The 21,357-nt window shown below is 37.9% G+C and overlaps 1 protein-coding gene across 4 annotated transcripts in view; it reads left to right on the top strand.

Moving 5' to 3' along the window:
- The window catches only part of TOPORS (TOP1 binding arginine/serine rich protein, E3 ubiquitin ligase), a 28,573-nt gene extending 16,666 nt beyond the window's left edge, over positions 1–11,907 (top strand). For 2 of the 4 annotated variants that reach the window (XR_007907979.1, XR_007907982.1), the window contains exon 5: positions 123–974. The gene's annotated coding sequence lies outside the window, so the exon portion shown is untranslated. Of the gene's footprint in view, positions 1–122; positions 975–7,407; positions 7,997–8,017 lie in introns of those variants that run through there. The other 2 variants (XR_007907980.1, XR_007907981.1) reach the window with 2 other exon arrangements.
- Positions 11,908–21,357: the final 9,450 nt, after the last annotated feature.

Below are 21,357 nucleotides of genomic sequence, written 5' to 3'. Positions count from 1 at the left end.
AAATGTTTAGATTATAATTTTTTACATTAAATTAAATTTAATCTTTGAATGTATTTCCCTTCGGTGTTTTGGGTTTCTTTTTCTAATCTCTGTTATTTTTAACTAAAGTTGTTCATTTACAGAATTGCAGAATTGCTGTGATTTGTGGGCACCTCTGAGATCATCTAAATGTTCCATCAAAACATGGTCTATTGGAGCAGGTTGCCCAGGACCATGACCAGTCAGGATTTTCAAATCTCGAGGAATGACGTCTTCAGAACCTCTTGGAGCTCAACTGCTTGACCACCCTCACCACAAAAGTGGGTTTTTTTAAAATGTTTAAGTGGTGTTTATTTTTATTCAATTTGTGTTCTTTACCTCTTCTCTGCTCACTTGATATCCTTCTTCCTCTGTCTTCGTTACCCGTCTGTGGTTTATATACCCATGTGTACATGTATAATCCTCCCTTCATACACCCTCCCCTCCCCTTCTCCAGACAGAACAATTGCAGCTCTCTGAGCCTCTTCTGACAGACAAGTTAGCTAAGTTATTGCACAAGAATGTATATAGTTCTGAAATTATATTAACCCAAAGCACAGAAGATCCCTGCTCAACCAAGCTGGCCTTCTGCCTTACCTGATTGACTTCTCACATTTGGGAATTGCTGCTTCTGTGCCTAAACGAGGTGATGTTCGAAAAGCACTGATGGACCCCAGCACCTGCAAAAAACATTTTCCCGGGGGACCCTACTTACTAATTTCCTGAGCGACCCGAATGAATGTGCTCTCCTTGTGTCCAAAGCTGATGTTTCGATGGCACTTTTCCTCCTGTCAACAGAGGTTTTAAACTTGATCACTTCAGTGGTGCGAAGGGGTGCCAGAGTAAGTCAGTCGTGTTGAAGAATGAGGGGATAACCTATCTGGATATCAGTGCAGATTGTTTTGGATTAGGACCCCTCTGTTTAAATAAAATTGTTGCCATTTCTGAAATTTGAATTGGCCTCAGTTTTCTTGGAAAATTGTTTTCTGTATTTTGTTTTCTCTCATCGCCTTTTGTGTACTACAGCCCAGTGTTTGACATTTATATGATTTCAGTGCTTTAATTATGGCTTCATTTTGACCCTGTCAGAGACCTAGAGATGGTGGGTTTCATGTCTGTGTTTCTCACATGCTGCTTGCATAGCTGTTATAATTGAAAAGAAAATGCCATCATTAAGATTCACTTTACAAAGTTTGACAAGATATGTGAGATTGCAAATATCTGATTTCAAAAAATGTCAAAACCTCAAGAAACGCTGTCAGTGCACTATGAGTGTTTTCCCTATTTTGTGCCTAAGCCTGATACAAAATAGGGGTAATACTGGTGTGTTGATGATGCTTCCTGAAGTTTTGAGGTTACCTGAAGTCAGATATTTGCAACCCCACAAACCGAAGCCTGGTCCAAGATAAACACAGCCACCAGCCCTGTTCTTGGCTCTTACCTGGGGGAGCTGGATTGGATTACAGAGCAGTTAGTGCCTGTTCGTCTGAGGAAAGACTAATGAGCTTAGCATCAGACTGGTTACTTGGCTGTGCAAAGCTGAGACCCAGTAAAAGCTACCAAATGTTGTTTTTAATAACAGAGAAAAGCCCTCAACAGAAACATTCACTGTTAATGATTCCTCATAAGAGATTTCAGTGGAAGGACCTTACATCTCTTTTTTTTTTTCTGAACAAGTAGTATTTTTATTTTCCAAATGTATTACTGTTACAAAGGAAAATAAATCATAGTTCTCAAGTGTCAGCCTTGGGTATTATTTGGTATCTTAGGTGCATGTAATGCTGTTCTAATGCATGAATACACATGCCTTTGTGCATCTGTGTGTGTGACAGGTGTGGGGGAAGGCTTTGTTGTGTCTCTTTCAGTGGAAGAAAGGAAGGCAGGTTGTCACTGGAAAAAATATAGCTTTTCAGCAAACAGAAAATTCATAGACCTCCGTGGATGTCAACTGAGAACCTGGCCAGGTGTGCTTGTTATCTCCAGATAAATCTTCCTGGTACCAGCCTGCTCTGTACAAGTGACAATGAAACTAAGTGGTCCCCAAAAGCAAAAAGTCTTTGATGGGCTTGCAACAGTTAAAAGCCTGTGATTAGATGGATGTGAACTTCAGCCTGGTGTACTATGATTTGACTTGTGAAATGCGCAGCATCAGTTCTGTGAGAGTTGCTTGGGGAGAAAATAACATCTGCTCTACGACTGGGTGGCAAAACCTTTTAGTAGTTATAAGCAAGAAACAATTACTTTGTTGGAGGCTAAACAAGATAAACAGTCTGTGAGTAAACAACTGCGACATCGTTTCTTGTTTCACCACTGCAGGGGTACAGCAGGGCCTAAAATACATATACCTTTTGCTTTTAAAGCAGTTCTAGTTGAAGCTGAAGCAGAAGAGACTCTTCTGGGTTCCAGAGCTAATGTTGCTACTCTTATCTCTGTAGAGCTCAGACAGGAGATTCCCCCCACTAATGCTTTCCAGCTTGCCTCCTCCTCTCTCTCAAACCTCAAGGTCAATCCCGCTACTGACTCCAGAAATTTCTCTGCAGTTTATTTTGAGAAAAATTCAGTTTCCACCGAGTTTGTCTTTTTCAAACCATGCCCCACTGGGAAGCATTTTCTGTGACTTTGGCACTCAGTGGTGATGAACTGCTGTTGTGCCATTTTCCTCATCTATCTGCAGTGCCTGTGGCCTGAATAAGGACCACAGGATTCCCTACAAGTCTTTGCACAACGACTGAGCACCACCAACAGCAAGTTCTCAGTGTGTCTTGAGAAACACTTAAAGCTGCCCTCTTCACTTGGCTGCTTAGGACTGCAGCACCTGTTGGTCTATCATCTATTTCAGCCCACTGAAATTTTCTTTGGTGTATTTCTTTATGCTTCATATTTATTGAGGATCAACTTGAACCATTTTGCTTTGACTGAGCAGACAAATGTTTTGGTATGAGTCATCTGGCACTTTAACACCATTTATTAATACTGCTATGTAAGTGTAAAACCCCTTATCTGCTGCCAGTAGATCTCTCCTGTCTTCTGCTTCTTTTGCTTTATTTTGCTTTGCACTTTCTCCAGTTCCCACCTTCTGCTTTATATTCTTTACCAGCAACTGTCTTTTTCTTACAGATAATGCACATTAATGATAACATCCCCCACTATCTACAGCATTCCCTGTTTCTTTGTTCGGTTGGATTTTTTAACTACTTTGGACTGTAAGATTGTAGAATGTATAAAAGGATGTTACAGGTGGGATCTGGGGCAGGTGCTGCAGGTGTGCTGTAACCTTCTATTACAATGGGGTTTAAACTAGGTGAAATAATGGTGTCTCCTTGCCTGAATACCTGTCAAGAAAGCACGACATGGGGGAGGAATTCAGAAACAAGATGGTGTAAATCAGCTGGCATGTTTCCACCAGCTGTTCTAGAGCTAAAAAATCTACCCAAGCTGATTATGAGCCCTAGATGTTTCAGTTTGTGAAGTGTGTATTTGAGTAGGTATTTTATGCTAACACAGTAAAGCATCTTCTTAATGAATGATTACCCCTGAGACAAGTCTGAATCAAATTATCCAGTGGGAAAGAAGTGGATCTGTGGGACTGATTTGTCAAAGTGACAGTAGTAAGAATACCTTGCTTTTTCATGCTGTAATTGGTGTTGTATTTTCAGTTACTATTTAGTTATTAATATTCTGATTACTGCATTTAGTTATTTTAGAAAAATCCTAATGCATTTTTTCCGGTAGAAAAGCATTTAACAAACGAGAATTTCTAGTTTGCCTGCTTGTAATACCTAATAGGCTAATCCTTTTTGAGATTAAAAATTTAGAACTGCAGAAGGTGTTTGGATATGTCTTAGGAATCAGTTCAGATTTGCTCTACGCTACATCTCTGTTGTCAAAAAATAGATCAAGTTTTTCTGAGCCAAACATTTTATCTGCTGCAGAACCTGAGAACACAGAAGGTAATGGAGGCGATCCATTCAGCTCAGTATCAGGTTTTGATACCTGGTGTTGAGGAATACCTTCAGTGCAGGTGGCTCGGTGAGCAGCTTCAGTGGAGCTGCAGGTTGAGCTCTGGGTGGTGGAAGCCCCAGGTGACAGGCTGTGAACTGCTGACCCTTTGCACAACAAAGGGCCCAGGGACCTGTGACCCAGCCAGGGTACCAGACACTGAGACACAGCAGGGACCAACAAGCCCGGACTTCCCCACCCTTCGACTGTGAAGGTGTGAAAGCCCAGAGTTTCCTTTGTTCGGCGTCCCTCCTGAAAGGCTCCAGTTCAAGGTGTTATTTAGTTATTGCACCAAGGTTAGATTATTTTAAGGATCCAGATGTCTGAGACTCTTCTATGGGAAACTCGGGGCCAAAGTGTTAAGGAAAACCTGGTCTGACTGTGTGAGTGTGGGGTGTGTGTTTGTGGGGGCCTTGGTCCCAGCTCAGGTGGTGCAAGTGTGACTGCCTGAGTGGCTCCTGGATGGTTGGACAGGGAAGTTTCCTTAACGTTGGGCACTATCAGCTACACCAGAAGAGTGTAAAAACCCACATCACTGGACAAATGTGAGACTCCTTAAAAATTGTTCATTTTGTTTAAACCTGATTTAGTTATGGGCAAAAGGATGACAGTTTGCTTCCTTTGTCATGTTCAGAATGACCATGAGTGTGCTTACAGCACTTGGATATGTATGCCTTTGAGTGCTACAAGGCTTCTGACCTCTCTAACGTTTCTTGGCCATGAGATTCACAAGTTAATTGTGCACTAACAAATGCATATCTTCCCATTAGTCTGAAATGTGTTGCATAGTTGCATAGATTATTTCACTTCCTTTTTTTTTTTGATGCTGCTCTCAGAGATGTTAGTGGTTCAGCCTCTTTCCTCTGCCTGATGCCTGCCTAGCCCACCAAAGAGCCTTTAGGGATCTTCTGAGGCTGGTGAAAAAATGGACACTCTAAGCCCGTTAAATCTTACCTGTCTTTTGTGTTTGTTGAATCATTATAGAATTTATTTACTTTATAAAGTTCTTTGTATCTTACATGCAGAGTCTCTGTGTGCGGAGCCAAAAGCAGCTGTACAAACTGACTCAAGAAAGGAAAAAAATACTGTAAGAAAATATTTATGTGAAACAATGTGTTGCTACTATATCTGTAGAAATAAAATGCAAAGATACCTGAAATGACATTTGGCAAACAAACACTTAAAAATCTCAAGTGATCTTAAGGAGCATTTTCCATTGAAAGGATATGCAATACTTGTGCAGACAGTATTCAAGTGGTTAGAGCAGTGTCTTGATAAGCAAATTCCTCTTGACATTTCCTATTAAACCTGTGCCATCCATGACAACCATACTTTTGTTACTGTACTTACTTCAGATCTCTTCAATGTCATTCTGTAATTCTACACTTTTTTTTTTCTTTTTCCTTTTTTTTTTTTTTTGTAATTAGAGAAACTAGAATAGGATGTGTGCCTTTGGTATATTACAGCTACTAAGTAACTGTTTTAAAGTTGGCTATATTTTGCTTGCAAATCATCTCTGAATTATTAATTTACTCAGAAGAGAGGGATAACACTTTATTAAGGCCTTTCTATTTGTTACAACTCTTACAGAGTACTTTCACTAATATAGTAACAATGCTGATAACAGGTTTTGAAGTCATTGCTTTTACCACGTGCAGAAAAATGCCAGAACAAATAAGACCATAAGCATTAAACTTTCTGCTGAACTGGTAGCTTCCTTTGGATGCAAATATTTTACTCATAATGAGTGTAGAGGAGTCGAGTGAACTATTAGTGTTCTGAAATCCAGAAATAAGTACTGTTTTGTGCTTTGTTCAGACTGCCATAGTTAAACAGTATCATGCAAATAGCACCACATTAGAAAAACTGGTAGAGATAACAAATATAGAAGTGATTAGTTCAGTGTTGGGTCTGTATGGACAGATCTCTTTCACTGGCCATGTAGGTACTCAGTAGGTTTAATAAATTTCCATTTCAGTCAGGGTTTGTTTTCCTTCCTGCCTAGGGAGGAAATAAATATTTTCATTCTGAATTTTTATATGAAAGCACTAATAACTCAGAGAAGTTCTGATGTTAAATTTGGGCACTAAAAGTTATCACTGAGAATGTAACTGGTCCATAGTTCTGTGCATTTCTCATGGCAATATATATCACATAGGTACTCATATGACCTCCAATACATCATTACTAGAACAATGTCTAAAGCCCCTGATTAAAAATGTAATACCTGGAATAAATCTGATACTATATCTACATAGAATTCTGTCTAAAGTCAGACTCCTGTTGCCAGTAAGACTCCTGATTTGATATCAGAGGGACAACAAATGCAAAAAAAATAATAAAAGAGTTTCTAATTTTTTATTATATTTACTTGACATTAACTGGTATGGTCTACAATCTAGTCTTTGAAAGTCCTTTATAACTAGAACCTGGCAGGATATTTATGCTGTAATAATTATTGACAACTGAGATATGTATCCCTCATATTCTCTAATGTCCATCCAAACCAGACTGAATGGTGAGGATATACTGATATATTTATTATTTAAAAATATAATGGTCCTGTGAGTAGTTATTGAAAAAAGATTTCTACATGCTTCATTTGTTATGATGATTCTACAGTTTTCTTAAGTGCTCTGCAAAGAAATCTTGCCTTGCTTTAAATAGTTGTGAAGTACTGAACAGTTAATGTATAGCATCCTGAATAGATGTTTATAAATATGAACAATGTGAACAGGAGCTCTATAAAATGATCAGTTAGAAAACAGATGTTTATAACTCATTGTAATTTAAAAATATTGCTTTTACAAGCTTCTAATGTTAATGATTTTGTTAAATACAGCTTGCTTACTTGGAGAAAAATGTTCTCTTACAAGCATTATCAGTTGAAAAATCCTTCACACTGATTTTAGACACAGTCTGCAAAACTTCAGCACGACTTGATTTTGTTAGGCTTGATCATGTCGTGCAGTTGTGACAGAGGATGATTTTCTCAAGTGCATGTCATGCATGACTGAGTTTGGAAAAGTGTTATGACGAGGAGTATTTTCCTTACTTAAAGTGTTCCACTGTTACAGTAAAAGTGTAAGATACAGTTTTCTTTGTAAACAGCTGAAGTGTAGTATCTGCAATACATCACACGAAAGTATAATCACTGTCAAAATGACAAGACAACATCACAGAAAGTGACTGTTGTAATTGACAAAGGTGGTGATCAAGCTCTGAAACTGTTTTGTTCTGATTGCATATTCATGATTCCTCTCTATAATATGCTGCAGTTACTCTGTGAGTTGATCTAAGAGGATGTTTTAACATGACTAGACTGACACCCGGTACTATGAGATTTGAAAGTCTAATCTTTAGTACTGTTCCTTCCATCTTTTTTCCAAGTGTCTAAATCCTGACTTGCGGACTTAGCTGTGGGACACATCCAAGAACATGTACATCCAGGCAGTCACACACAGGTTGCTACATTGGTGATTGTGGTTTACTGGTAGAGCAATAACCAAGTATCTGCAAACATACAGCTGACCCAACAAATAGCTGTGAGCAGCTGGTGAGCACTCATTCAGCAGCAGCAGAGAAATGTGCTTTAATACATATCTGTGCACAGATTATTTGTCTGAGTTTCTTTCTAGCCTTGGGTAGCTCTTTGTAAGCAAACTCTCTTGTTTGCTAATTATTTGACTCACTTGGCTTTTAGGCAGCCTTTTCCAACATAGTGTGCCATAACAATGGCAGTTTCTGATAAGCAGACACTTGCAGAAATGAACTCCTCTTTGTCTCTTGGATAAGTAGCAGACAATGTTCTCTCTTCTTTCATGATGGTGAGTATTACATTTTCATTCAAATTCAGAGACAAATTTGGAGGGAAGAAAGCAAAGACACTATCTGTTCTTATTATTTCTTTCATTGTTTGTATTTCTGACATAGTCAGAAGAGTTAGGCAATTTTCCAAATAAATGATGATTTTTTTCATTTATTTTTTTTCTTTCCCCAGGAAGTGACAGTTTATCAAAAATGGAAGTTCTATATAACTACATTCCTGAAGTTTTTCCACACTGTATAAATACATACTCAGTGGTCCAGAGAGGAAGTGACCATAAGGAGCATATGCAAGAAGAGCGATGAGGGAATTGCACATTAGTGCCTGTTTAATTCTTCTTCTCATCTTACTTTTAACTGTACACAGAAAAGATTTAACTTGATCTCGATGCAAAAGAAAGGGAGGGTTTTATAATTAAAAATACCTTGTGCAATTAAGAACTACCAATTCCTGTCCACCTCCATTCAGGAACAAAAGAAATGTGTACTAGAGGGTGTAATTCAAGACTCAAAGGCACGCGAGGAATCCCAAATTTACTGTTGATTAGTCCACTTACTGTTGTATATTTGACCTTCCTCAGATCACAGTCCTTCTACCAGTTTTCTGGATGTTTCTACCCATGTTTTCATGGCAGAAAATACAAAAATCTTACATTGTTTGATGTTTCTCTCCATGCAGTTCACAGCTAAGGGCCACTGTGCACCACACTCTTGAGAATTTGAGTGTCTTCTTTTGACTTAAATATGCTTCCAAGTCAGAGAATAAAGAAGCATCTCTCTGCAAAGTTAACAAGCTCGCAAAAAGTTGCATTAACACTGAAACTCACTTTTATGCATGAGAGACAGTGGATGAGATAACATACCACTTTCCTTTTTCTCTCTTAGCACATCTAGTATAAACACATCTGTATATGTTGGACATTGGGGATGACAAAATTGCATGACTGGAGGATCTGCTGCACCCAAGATTAAGGCAATAGGTCCTGGTATTTCGGCAAAACCAGCCAACTGCAAACCTAGACTTTGAGACTCACCTGGGTTTACAGTATTTGCAGAGAGTCAACCAGATAGAGAAAACTGTTGAATCTGGTCCTATAATGGGGAAAAATTCATATGGCAATGCCATAGACTGCTGACAACATTTCTGCAGCACTGGTTCAGCTTGCAGCAGCAGCTGCAAAAGTATTTGGCCTAGCAGAAAGCCCGTTTTTGATGTACATCTAAATGGGAGAATGCATTTAAAAAGTTGGATGGAACTACAAAAAGTCTGGTCTTCTCAGGACACAGCATGCAATTATTCAACTTCTCCAATGTCCCTCTGAACTCCAGACCTGCTAGCACCTGGATAGAAAAAGTGAAATCACCTAAGATGCCAGAGCTGATCACTCCTTGCTATTAACAGAGGGAAGGTCTAAATTACTTTTCTGTCTGCCTATATCCTGCTTCAGAGACCTACTCCCTCTTTTACAACTGCTGTGAGAGCCTTCAGTGAGCTCCAAGTCCAGTGCTGACACCTACTCACTTCTTCACACAAATATGAATGATACTGTGGCACAGCCTGGTACAATAACTCTTGCATCATGTGAAGGGGCAGCCAGCCACTATTGACCTTGAAAAAAGCATAAAGATATTCTCTTTCCTCTATCTGCATGGTCTAGAAAATATTTGTGATCATGCAAATTTTGGAAGGAGTATCCACTTCTTGTTTGATCACTATGTGTTTTTGCAACTCTACCACTTTTTAAGGTGTCATACATTGATATAAAACGTTTTACATTTTACAGTTATGACCTGATAAAGTTTGTTTCTCAAGTTTTAACATATGCTATAACTTTTTTGGGAAAAAAAATCCATGGTAAAATGCAGTTTATGAAAAATTGAAAACTTTCACAGAATTTTTCCCCATCTTGAAGAAAAAAAAAAAATAAAAGGAAAGAAAAGAAATTAAAAGCTTTTGACACATTTTTGGGGTTTTTGTACCAAAGCATTTCATAAAAGTCAAAATAGCTTTGCTCAATTTATGGAGTACATTAATGTGCTATATGTGTGTAGAAGTTGTATTACTAGATGCTTAATATAACACCTTTTAAGTTTTATAATAAAGGGTTTTCTTTGAGAACAAAATGTTTTGATGTTGTTGGCAAATACCTCGACCATTGTGAAATTTGAATTTTCATTTTTAAGTTTCATGGTAAATATACGACTTTTATGACTTTTGGTTTCTATATGAAGTAATACTTTTCAGCTGACTGCTACCAATATCTTCAGAATACAAATTGTATTTAATGAGTTTTCTCCCATTTTTGGTCATTTTCTTCTCATACTTTCTGTGAAGTAACAACAAAAGTTTTCCCACAAGATGGCAGTGGCGAGTTGTGAAATTTATGGCAAAAACAGGTACGGAGGGAGACGCGTTAAAAACTGAAAACAGAAGATACAAGCTTGATGAAGCAACCAGAATGAAAATAGTACAGAATGACAGGAAAAACTCCAGCTTTAGTTCGCTTTTTTTTTGTGACCAGATGAAGCAAGACGTATTTTATTGTAAATAAGGTCACATACCATGGTGCTTTTAGCTAGCAAGACAAAATTAGCTACAAAATCTAATTTAAACATGTAAGTTTAATTTAAACTGAAGTGTATGTGTTTGTGGGTACACATTTCTCTCTCAAATGCATATTTCTATATTCATATAGCTGAAAAACCTTCATTTATTAAGTCTGCTGTTAACTGAGTAGTTACAACACACAAATTATTTTGCCTGAAAAAAAGAATCAAGAAGAAAGCTATTTCAGGGGATAATAAAGGACTACCACTACAAATGTAGTGATAAATACATATCAGGAAATTGATATTTTATTATTAATATTAATTTTTTATTATACCAAATCTTGTTCTAAGTCTCATTCAAATTAACATTAAAAACTCCCATGAGTAATGAAATACTGCATGGCAGAGAGTTGCCTTAAACATACAATAAAGAACCTGTTCAATCATGAGGGGAACCATCATAAGTATGAACAAAACAATCTTCCCTGTTCTTAACTGAGAAATACAGACACATTTTCCCCACTATTTTCATAAAAATCCTACAATTCTTTTCATTCTGATCTAATTTGAGCTTGGCAAGAAGGCAAGTGGATTAGGAAAGCCAAAACAGCAAATCCCAAGCCTTAAGTACAAGCTGTCTTTTTTTGACTTTTTCAAATGAACCAGGGCAGCTTGGACTGTGTGTCTGTCTCTCTACACAATATATGCATGTGCACACCTCCCCACACTCTGTGTATTTCCAGTTTCTCCAGGCCTATTTCCCAGAAGAATGTACACCTATATTCTTACTTATGAATACTACTTTAACCTGACAATGCAAAGAATGAACATTTTCTGAAGATGTCAGCACAGAATAAATCTCCGTCTGGTGAAAAGTATCACTCTTGCAGACACAGGGAACGATGCCAGCTCCTGGGGGCTCAGGAGATGTCTACGTGATTTAGGCCCCTGCCTAAATTACAGCTCTCTATGGAGGATGGTAGATTCACTCCAGGTAATATAAGGCCTTTCTGTGGGATTTGTATGAGGAAATGGTTCATCCAAATGCATCACAACTAAAGTTAAGAATGGCTGTTCAGAAATCATGACTTGGCCTCAGCCAGCACATATTCTTTCTGATAAAGGGTCCCATTCAGACATCTGTGTCTTTCCACACATGGGGTGGCTAAGACGTCATCTTCACACCATAGCAAGGAATTTTAGCTGAAACAGCCTCGATGCTGTCTTCAGACATTGCAAGGTCAAGTTTCTACTTTGCAGCATTAAAATGGGCTTCCAACAAGGTGATATCACCTTGCCCTTCAGAAGCAAGTGGAGTTCTTACACAGGTTCAAAGCCAGCAATGCAGCAAACCTGGGAGGAAATGACTGACTGTCTCAGCTGTAGAATTAACAAGGAGAAGTATGGTAGAGTGCAGGGGACAGGAAAACTTGCACTCCTTTGTACAAACTTAAGTTGCCCTGACTGTCTCTCAGTTGCTATTACACTGCCTGTGATTTACAGAAATGCATATTTCAAGGTCAAAAGACTGTGGAGGCCATCTCCCTATTGTTGAAAAAATACAGATGTAGACAATGACCTAAATCACTTCCCTAAGCTCTTGGAAAAGAAATTCCAGTGGGAAAGGTTCCACAAGTCACCCAAAATGTTTCTGCCTTCTGAGTTTGAAAGCTTTTGTTAATCTTTAGCTTTGCTTTCTTTAACAACTATCATCTGCATTCAAAATTCATTGTGCTGCTGATGACGTACGCTGATGACGTACAGGAAGAACAAATGGTCATGAGTTGCTTTATAAAAAAGATGCACTTGTTTGAGGAAAACTACCTTATTCTTCTATCCTACATGTTTTCTTAATTTATTTTTTTAATTTTTTTTTTTTTAATATAGTGCCTTGAACCAGCTGTAGTATTCCTGGGGGCACTGCTTCTGGCTTCACTGCAGAAGGGGTTCCCAACATTGGTTTTGCAGCAATGGTATGTATTATAATTTGAAATTTGTTTGTGGTTTGGGTTTTTTTCACTATTGGCTACTGACCAAATTCTCACTTGCTGTGTAATTGCTATGTCCACTGAAGGCTTTGAAGACTGATTTCCTGTAGATCTATTTCTTTATCTTGACCACTATAGCTTCTTTTTTCTTCATGATATTTTGTGGCTTTTCTTCTTTTTGCAATTTTTTTATCTCTATTTACTGAGAGGTAGATTCCATCTCTGCTGAAATCGTCAAGTGTTGCACTATTCCCATCAATGAAAGTTCAACTAAGTTATGAATGCCTAAAAGCTAATTGATGCATCATTTAGGTATTAGACTAGAAAATGCAAATAAGGTACAGGTTGTATCCTGACATTTTCTTGGTATCCTTTAGTTTTCACCTACTGAACAAAAGTGACTGTCAGGTACTTTTATGTTTTCAAAAACACTTTGTTGCCACATAGGAGTACGAGATGATTTTGTTTGCTGAACTGAAAGCTTACTTTATAGATGTACTTTTTGACTCATTACAGTGTCAAGTTGGTACTGGTGTTTGGATGGCTCAAAGAAGAATAGGAAGAGTCTGATTTCCACAACACCTTGTTTTACTGCATTAAAACAAACTGTTTTGATCTCTTTTTTTTTAAGGCTGTTAGGGTTTTTTAAAGTGTATAAACATGAATCATGGGTGTGCCTATGTATTCTCCCCCTTTCTGACCCTTTTAGGCTGGTTTTGGACCTTCAGATGCTGGTAAAGACAGACAAGGCAAGAAATTGTAGAGCAATTTAGCAAACAAACCTGTTTGTGTGATGGAGTAAAAGCAAACCAAGCAACCCATAGTTTGTACACATAAGTTTCTCAGAAATAAAATTCAACTTGGCCTCTGAAATCAAGTGTCTGCAAGACAAAAAACAGAGATGCTGAAATTACAAAGAATTTTCCTAAAATGTATTTTCACTTTGCTTCAGCTGTGGTATCATCTTTTTAATATAGGATTTATCTCATCCAAATGCAGGCTTCCAGATGAATACCACTAGTGCTCAATTATAAATAAGCAATTTTCTTACCTTTTCGAAGTATACGTTACCACGTCCTGAAGAGTTTGAAAGTTTTAGCTCCTTGTGAGTTGCCTAATCTCCTTTGACTGCATTGTCACAGAAGGAGAATATACTCATTAAATAAGTCATCATAGAGCTTCATTTGGAAATAAATTTTTAAAAAACCTGTATTCCTGACAATCTCAGCACCATAGCCACTGTTGCAAAATACAGTCAAAGGATGTAGGAATACATGGTGCTTTTGATTCTTCTAATTGTGAAAACAAAGTATATCTCACATGTGGAGTTTCAGGTTGTTTGCTCTATGTCATAAGCATATGGTGGCTTGTAGTTAAGAGAGACAGAACAAAGAGAATTGGCATGTTCTTCTTTCAAATTCCTGATGAGAAACCTGGATTACAAATTGAAGGGAATGGTAATGAAATGGATGACGTAAGAAATTACATTAGATTTCATATTTGCACAAGCAAAAACAAGAACAGATATTGCTTAGCTTTCAATATTCTTTTCACATTGGAGAATAATATTTTTATAGTATAATAATTGTGTATTACTCTGTAAACACCCAAAAAAGCAATATGCAAAAGTCACAATAATCCATGGTTGCACACTACTTGGTTTTGGAAAGGAAAAGGCTGAATCTGGGATGTGAATCCAGCTTATATTGTAAAGAAACTGAACAAATTAATTTAAAGTACCTTTCTATTTTTAAAAGTAAATAGAATATGTGGTTTCATAGGCATTTTATTTATCTCAACATCTCTTAGTTCAGGCCACTTACAAGTAACATTCAAATATTTCATGATAGCTGGCTCTAAAAAGTCCTTGGAACTTGGAAGTTTCTCCTTTGCATTTCAGCAGAAACAAGGATTCTGAGATCATTGCTTTTAAAACTATTCTGTTGATAAAAGGACAGAATAAGATCCAATCAATTCTCCCAGCTCTCTTCACATAATGAGGGGAAAAGAATAAAAGTATTTTGTTCACATAATGCTGCCAGCAACTCTCTGAACACAAACAAGGAATAGAGCTATCAGTACATTCATCATCACTTTCTAAATTAGAAGTTTTATAAGTAGCGCAAGCTAAGGAAGGAGGGGAAAGACTGGGATTAGTATTACAGTGGATTCAACAGTCCTGTTTGACTGTGAGTTCACAGCTGAAGAAAAATGTTCTCTCTCTCTCAGGTTCTCTTAGAATTTCAGCATGTCTTTGAGCGGATCTGAGCTTTTTCTAAGTTCTACCTTGCTTTGATTGAGAGGCTCCACATTTTTAATTATTGCCTACAAGTTGAAGACTTTCAGTAGAATATATAAAAACTTCATGAGGGTCTGTAGAAAGACAGAGCAAAAAGAAAATGCTGCCTCCAAAAGAGATTATTTCCCTCTCTGAGAAATGTTTCAAGGAATATATATATATATTTTTTTTAATTAAAAAAGATGGCTAAAATTCAGGTAAAATATCACCTTTTTCCTTGGTTATTTTGTAAGAAGTATTTCCATTTATCAAGCAGTTTTACTATCAAACTAGGCCACTATGAAAAGGCCAGGAAAAAACCCCAAACAACTTGCATATGAATACTACAAACCTATGTTTTTATATCTGCCAAATTTTGCTGCCCTTCATACCAAAATGATGAGAAACTACAAATTTCTTACAGTACCACTCTTCAGAAACTACCTCTCTAAGGAATAATTTAGAAAAGAGGAGTAAAATCCCACGTGTGTATTCTCTACCAAGATTCTTTTAAGTTTTGTTCTAACAAGTTTTCTAGATATTTATTTTCTATCTCCTTAGAGTTTTACAGAATAAAACCTTCTAGCTGAAAGCTTTAGATCTTGCTTTGAGCACCTGGCCATGAAATCCTCCCAGGTTTTAATCACAGTAGCAGTACAGTATGGTGGGCTCCTTTTCACTTTCAACAAGGAATTTTACCATGGTATTATCAATGTACACCTCATGCAAAAAACCCTCATCCAATTTCTTCTTTTTGTCAACTGTCCTTTTTTTTTCCCTTCTTGACAGAGCAACTCATGACTTTCTTCAGTAATTATGACACTTAAGCATTTCATAGAATCATAGAATATGCTGAGTTGGAAGAGACTCATCAAGATCATCGAGTCCTACTCTTGGCCTTGGACAGGACGCCCCAAGAGTCACACCATGTGCCTGAGAACATTGTTCAAATGCTTCTTGAACTCTGTCAGGCTTAGTGCTGTGACCATTTCTCTGGGAGCTTGTTCCAGGGCTCAACGACCCTTTCAATAAAAAACTTTTTCCTGATATCCAACCTAAACCTCCCCTGACTCAGCTTCATGAGTCCTGTCACTGGTCACAAGAGCGAAGGGATCAGTACCTGCCCCTCTGCTTCCGCTTGTGAGGACGTTGAAGGCAGCAATGAAGTCTCCTCTCAGTCTCCTCTAAGCTTTCAGAAAACACTTTTTATCTTCTGAGTTTTCTGCAAGCATTAGGCAATATTTGTTACATGTTAAAACACTGACATGGAGCAGGTAGAGAAACAACAGTCTCTTTGTAGGACCGGGTGAAGAAGTGGAGAGGTTTAGGACTTGATTCTGCTTGAAGTTGCCTTCCTTGGGCACTTTCTGCTGTCAGGTATGTTTACATAGCAAGTAATTTCACACTAGTGTTACCCCCTGACTGCCTGACACACCAGGTTCTATATCAAATAAAGCTAGACCCAACCTCAGTCTGGATCCAACCATCTACTTTTCTTGGTGCAGCAGGGTCAGCAGATCCCTCCCACTGCATCCTGGCCACCACGCTAAATTAACGCCTGTGAGAAATATCTCTGCTCTGTGTCACCGACATCCCTACTCTTGGGTTTCCTTTTGCAAAACAGAGGTAGCCACTCTTCCAGAGATCACATGGAAATACTGCTCCTCTTTCAAGCAAATGAGGCTAAGTTTCCTGCAGCCCTCATCAGCTCCTGCAGAGTGTGGTAGCTTCTTTACATAGTTTTTGAATCTCACTGGTTTACATGACAAAAGCCAAAAATAAGCTATTACTGAGTTTGGTGCTTAAGCCTTTTAATTGCAACAGCCAGTGTCATGTCACAAATCATGATTTTGTAGCATATGTAGTAGTAAAAAGACTATGTGATAGATTTTCGGGGAAATTTTATGGAGCTGTGTTAAATCTCCTGTAGCATACATACCATGTGATACCTGTCACAAAAGAGTTAGATATGTGCCTCAGCAAGCTGTCTGACTGATATGTGAACCTGAAAGTCATATGATAAGGAATGTTTTTATTGCAGGCTCTTTTCCTTGACTAATCCCCTTTGTTACAGTGGTCACTGGAGACATTATTTTACTTGTACCTCAGTTTCTCTAACTGTATGGTAAGAAAATTCACACTTACCAAAGTGCTTAAAAATGTCTGGACAAATTCAATACTTAAAATTCTCTGGAATGTTAGCAGACCTGTTTTGCAGCAGTGGCCAAACTTTACAGGAAGAAAGATTTCTCCAGGTACAAGATATACCACAATATGAGACTCTGTGTGATTGCAGAAATTACATTAACCTAATGGTCCTTGACACACAATTGTTTTCATACTGGCAGTATAGATGCAGCCAGACCTAAAAGACCAAACACTGTCCCCCAGGTAACTACCAAACCTTGGACTAGTAATGACATATGCATCTAAACAGAAGTACTTCAATTCAATATGTACAGATTTGCCCTGATAATATAAATGATATCTGGAGACTAGAGCTCATATATATATTGACAGTGACTGACAGTGTCCACACAATTTCCATACAAATCTTACAACTGAAGGGAAAACATTAGGAAAGAAAATATTTGACAGACAAGCAAGCAAACAAACAACCCCTAAAGCATCTGATTTCATCTTACTGGAGTGGAAACATACAGCCCTAAATTACACTGTATTTCCTTCAGTGCATGCTTTCAGTAGCAGATGTTTCACAGCATCCTCGGAAGAACAGAAAGAAAAACTGAAATATTTTTTGAAATATTTTTCAATATTTCCCATGCTTTAGAATATAACCCATATATCTGGTTTATAACATCATTTTCATTTCAGTACGTCAGTCATTGCCCTCTATACAAAAGATCTATCAATTCCCTACTTTGCATTACATTTGGTACCATATAGTAGTCCACCCTAAATAATGAGCCTGGATTTCTCTGTTCCTGACTGCCAGCATCTCTGCACAACATGCCTGTTGGAGCTGTTATAGTGAAATAAAGTCTGTTTCCCACTGACTGCTTTAAAAATCGCTTTTTCTCCTCTGTCTTTGAAATTCCATTGATTTGTGAGTGGAGGACTGCTTTCATGAAGTGTTGAGAGGCTCCTGGAATGACTCTCATCTGCAGAAGAAGGTACTGGTGGTTTTGGATCAGTGGCTTTGTTTTCTGGCTTGAATCCTGAATTTATCAGCTTGATAAATTGTTTGGTTTTGGTTTTGTTTTACTGTGTTTCTTGCTTTTAATGTTCAAATACTCCATCTTATTTAGCAGAGGTTGTTGTGGCACTCCCAGGATAATTGGGTGGATAGGGACACGAAGTTCTTTATTTTCAGTGACTTTATGATATTAATATAGAGTTTAGTGAATTCCACCTGCACTGTAAAATAATCTAGAATACAGAGAAGTGAATACTGAAATACTCAGCTTGTGGTGTAATTCTGGTTACCACCAAAATATCCTGGGTAAGTGGTGGACCCAAGTCACCCAGTGTTCTAAGTAAATATGGAATGGTTATTCTGCACCCTAAATAAATTATCTCCAAATGACTGACTGGGGGTGCTTAGCATCTCATTGGAACTCAAGATACACGTGGAAATGGGTATGTTTAAATGGTGTATCGTATGTTGCCCCTGTTTCCCACAGTCTTTCACATTGGGCTTGCTACACCCAAATCAGGATAGTCCTTGTTGTCAACCCTTCCCTCTTCTACTGGAGAGTGGACACGTACTCTGCAGGGCTCCACTCCCGGGTCACTGTTGCTCTCTGGCTGCGAGTGGCCGGTGCTACCACGTCTCTGGGTGCAGGTGGAGGGGCATCCTCCTCCAGACCTCCCCCTCCCATGCATGGACAGTTTTCTCCGAAGATCAACTTCTGACTCCTGCAAGATTTCAAGTGTCTGTGATACACACTTGAAGCAGATTTCAGGGGAACATTAGAGACTTCATGTTTTTCAGATCCTTGCAGGTATCTCAAAAGAGTTACCGAGGAGTTCATTGATAACAACTGGAAAACTCCCCAAAGTGGCTGCTTACTGCCTGCAGGGCAATCAAGCAGCAAGGGAGACGGTGTACTTGATTTTATTGGTTAAACATTTTCCTGTTTGCTAATGTTAATAATTTTAATGTTTAACTTATATTTTAATTTACAGTAGGCAATATTTATACACTGTTATTTTACTATCCCTTAAGGAGTATGTTTTGTTGTCCTGTGGCAAATAACCATAGCCAGTTTCTTAACTACCTTACTGACAAATTTCAAAAGGGGATTAGTCACTGGCTCCCTGCTCTGAAGTTAATTTTTAGTGTAGCCATTTGGACTTTTTGAAATTTGCTCTTGGTCTGCCCTACTGTTCATGTTTAGTCCCTTGCCTCAATTTCCACATTACTTACTGTCAGTTTATCACATTAAATGTCCTCCTGCACTTGTGAGCAACATAAAGTGCAAAACTGTTTCTGACCCCCAAATAATGGTTAAATATAATGAATTCTCTGAGCAGTCTATCAAAATAAAGCAGCAATCCTCTTGTACCTACCCTGCAGCTTAAGCCACCGGTATACAGCATTATTTGCAGTATGTAACATCTTCAAAAACACCCTAGTGAGTAACTCTTGTTTCATTGTTGCCATATAATTTCTGAAAGGACAAACTAAAAGACAAAATCTGTTTCAAAACCTAGTTCAAATTCAGTGCCCACAAAACACCTCTGAGAGACAGCCTTGGATCTTGTCCAGGAGTGCTAGCTGGGTGCAAAGCTCCAACACAGTTGAGGTTAATCCAGTTTACACTGCATAGACAATTATCCTAGTGCAAATTGCTCTTGACCAGAAGAAGGAAAGAGCAGTTTTAAGAGTCATCAGTATCCAAGTCCGTCCTGCTGCACTGATAAGGGAGGAAAAACAGAAAGCAGTTGCAACTAACATTACTACGTTTGTGCAAAATCTGAAGAGCGTCCTTCACTGACATTAAAAGTATTAACTGCATACTATCAGCATATGAGATACAGTTGCCTTAACTTTGAAAGCTTTTACCTTCAGAAATGTTTCAGACCTGCAACTCCAGTAGGTGAAGCGGTTCCGCAGCAGTTCTTCAATCATGTCCCAAAAAATTATTCTACTGATAGTGGTGAAGAATCCAAATCAATCAGAACTTTGAATTTGTCTTGCACTTGCTTTCAGGTAAACATGATTAGAAAATGATAAGACATGGAGAATCAACTTTCATGCAGAAAACCTCCCCACAGTTTCCCTCCTTAAAAGGAGATGAGAAAATATGCATTAGCATGCTTTTGTCATTGATATAAATACATATTTAAATGAGGGGATAGTAACTGCAAATGGGAAATTCCATTTGCAGTGAAAATCCTGCTTAAAATAATCATGAAGGAAAAAGACAGAAAAAATAGGAATGTCTTATTTTTTGACACTAAATTAGAAGTTGCAAGTGTGTGCATTAATTTTCACATAGTGTTCAGTATTATTAAAAGCCTAAGGTTTCTATTGCCCATTCCTTTAAATAATAGAAACATTAAGGCAAAAGACAGCCCAGGGTCTTTATTAGACTGTAGGTAGTTTTATTCCATTGTTAGTTTCAATACTATGATAATGGGATAATTTTATTCATTCAGTTATCTCCTACTTTACAACATATCACACATGGGAACTTTCTTTTTCATACATTTTTGCAGCAGTGAGATTGAAGATGGTTCCTGCTAAATGTCTGGTGCCTTACAAGAGCCTAGTTTTCTTGATTTTTTTCAGTGCTCAGATCAAATGAAGTCATTATAGTGTAAAGTAATGAATAGCAATATTTGTATTAAACTGTAGTTGTGTTTATTGATTGATGCTAAAATCCAGACATTATATTTCCTTTCACTTTGGAAAACAGATGAAATGGAAGTAACTTGTTGAGCTAAATCTTTATTCTTTCAACAAAACCAAGAAAATTTCTCCTCTGTAATCTGAAAACTGGTTATCTATGCTGGCCTCCTAAGGGATAGAAAGATAATTTGGTGCTACAGTTCTCTTAATGGTGTTTTTTACCTGGCTTTTAGTTTCTGTACTCTATTTTTTTGCAAAGAGTTTTATTGAGCATTTTGATCCTTCATATGCAACAGCACCTTCTGAGTCACAACCTGTGTTCTTACCAGAAAGAAATGTTTAATATGTACTTGCAGAACTAGATCAGACACAAAGGACCTCTGCACATCTCATCGTGTTTTGCAGCAAGTTCAAGGAGCATGGCTTGACTTCTGCAATATAATAAATTATATTTATGAGCTGTCTTTTGTTCTCTAGGATCTGTAGACAGTGAAAGCAGGGGAAACAAAAGAACTGGAGGCATGAGTGTTCTGCTTATGCCCAGCATCTCTGTGAGTAGATGTCCTATACCAGCCCTACTGGGGGTGTAGGCTTTAATTTGTTGGACCTTTTGTGTTCTTTAAAGTTAGCCTCATTCCCCTCCTAGAATAAGGGGGAAGGTCCCCAGAATTATATTTTCAACCTCCTTAAAAATGTCTTTCCTTTTGAAGCTCACAGCAGACAAATAATCACTTGATATCTAGCATCACAGCCAGTCTTACTGTCTGTTGTTGTCTCCCAGTTTCTGCCTGTGTTATTTATAATCTGTAAAAGTCTTTCAGGACAAAGATCGTTCTATGTACACACTCTATTTCTTAGACTTGCCTCACTTTTGGCTACTC

This window comes from Manacus candei, unplaced genomic scaffold (assembly GCF_025592945.1).
Source record: "Manacus candei isolate 608988 ecotype Guabito, Panama unplaced genomic scaffold, ASM2559294v1 h1tg000074l, whole genome shotgun sequence".
NCBI classification, from domain to species: domain Eukaryota; kingdom Metazoa; phylum Chordata; class Aves; order Passeriformes; family Pipridae; genus Manacus; species Manacus candei.
Note: the sequence above shows the minus strand (reverse complement) of the source record. Positions and strands in the feature narration are given on the sequence as shown.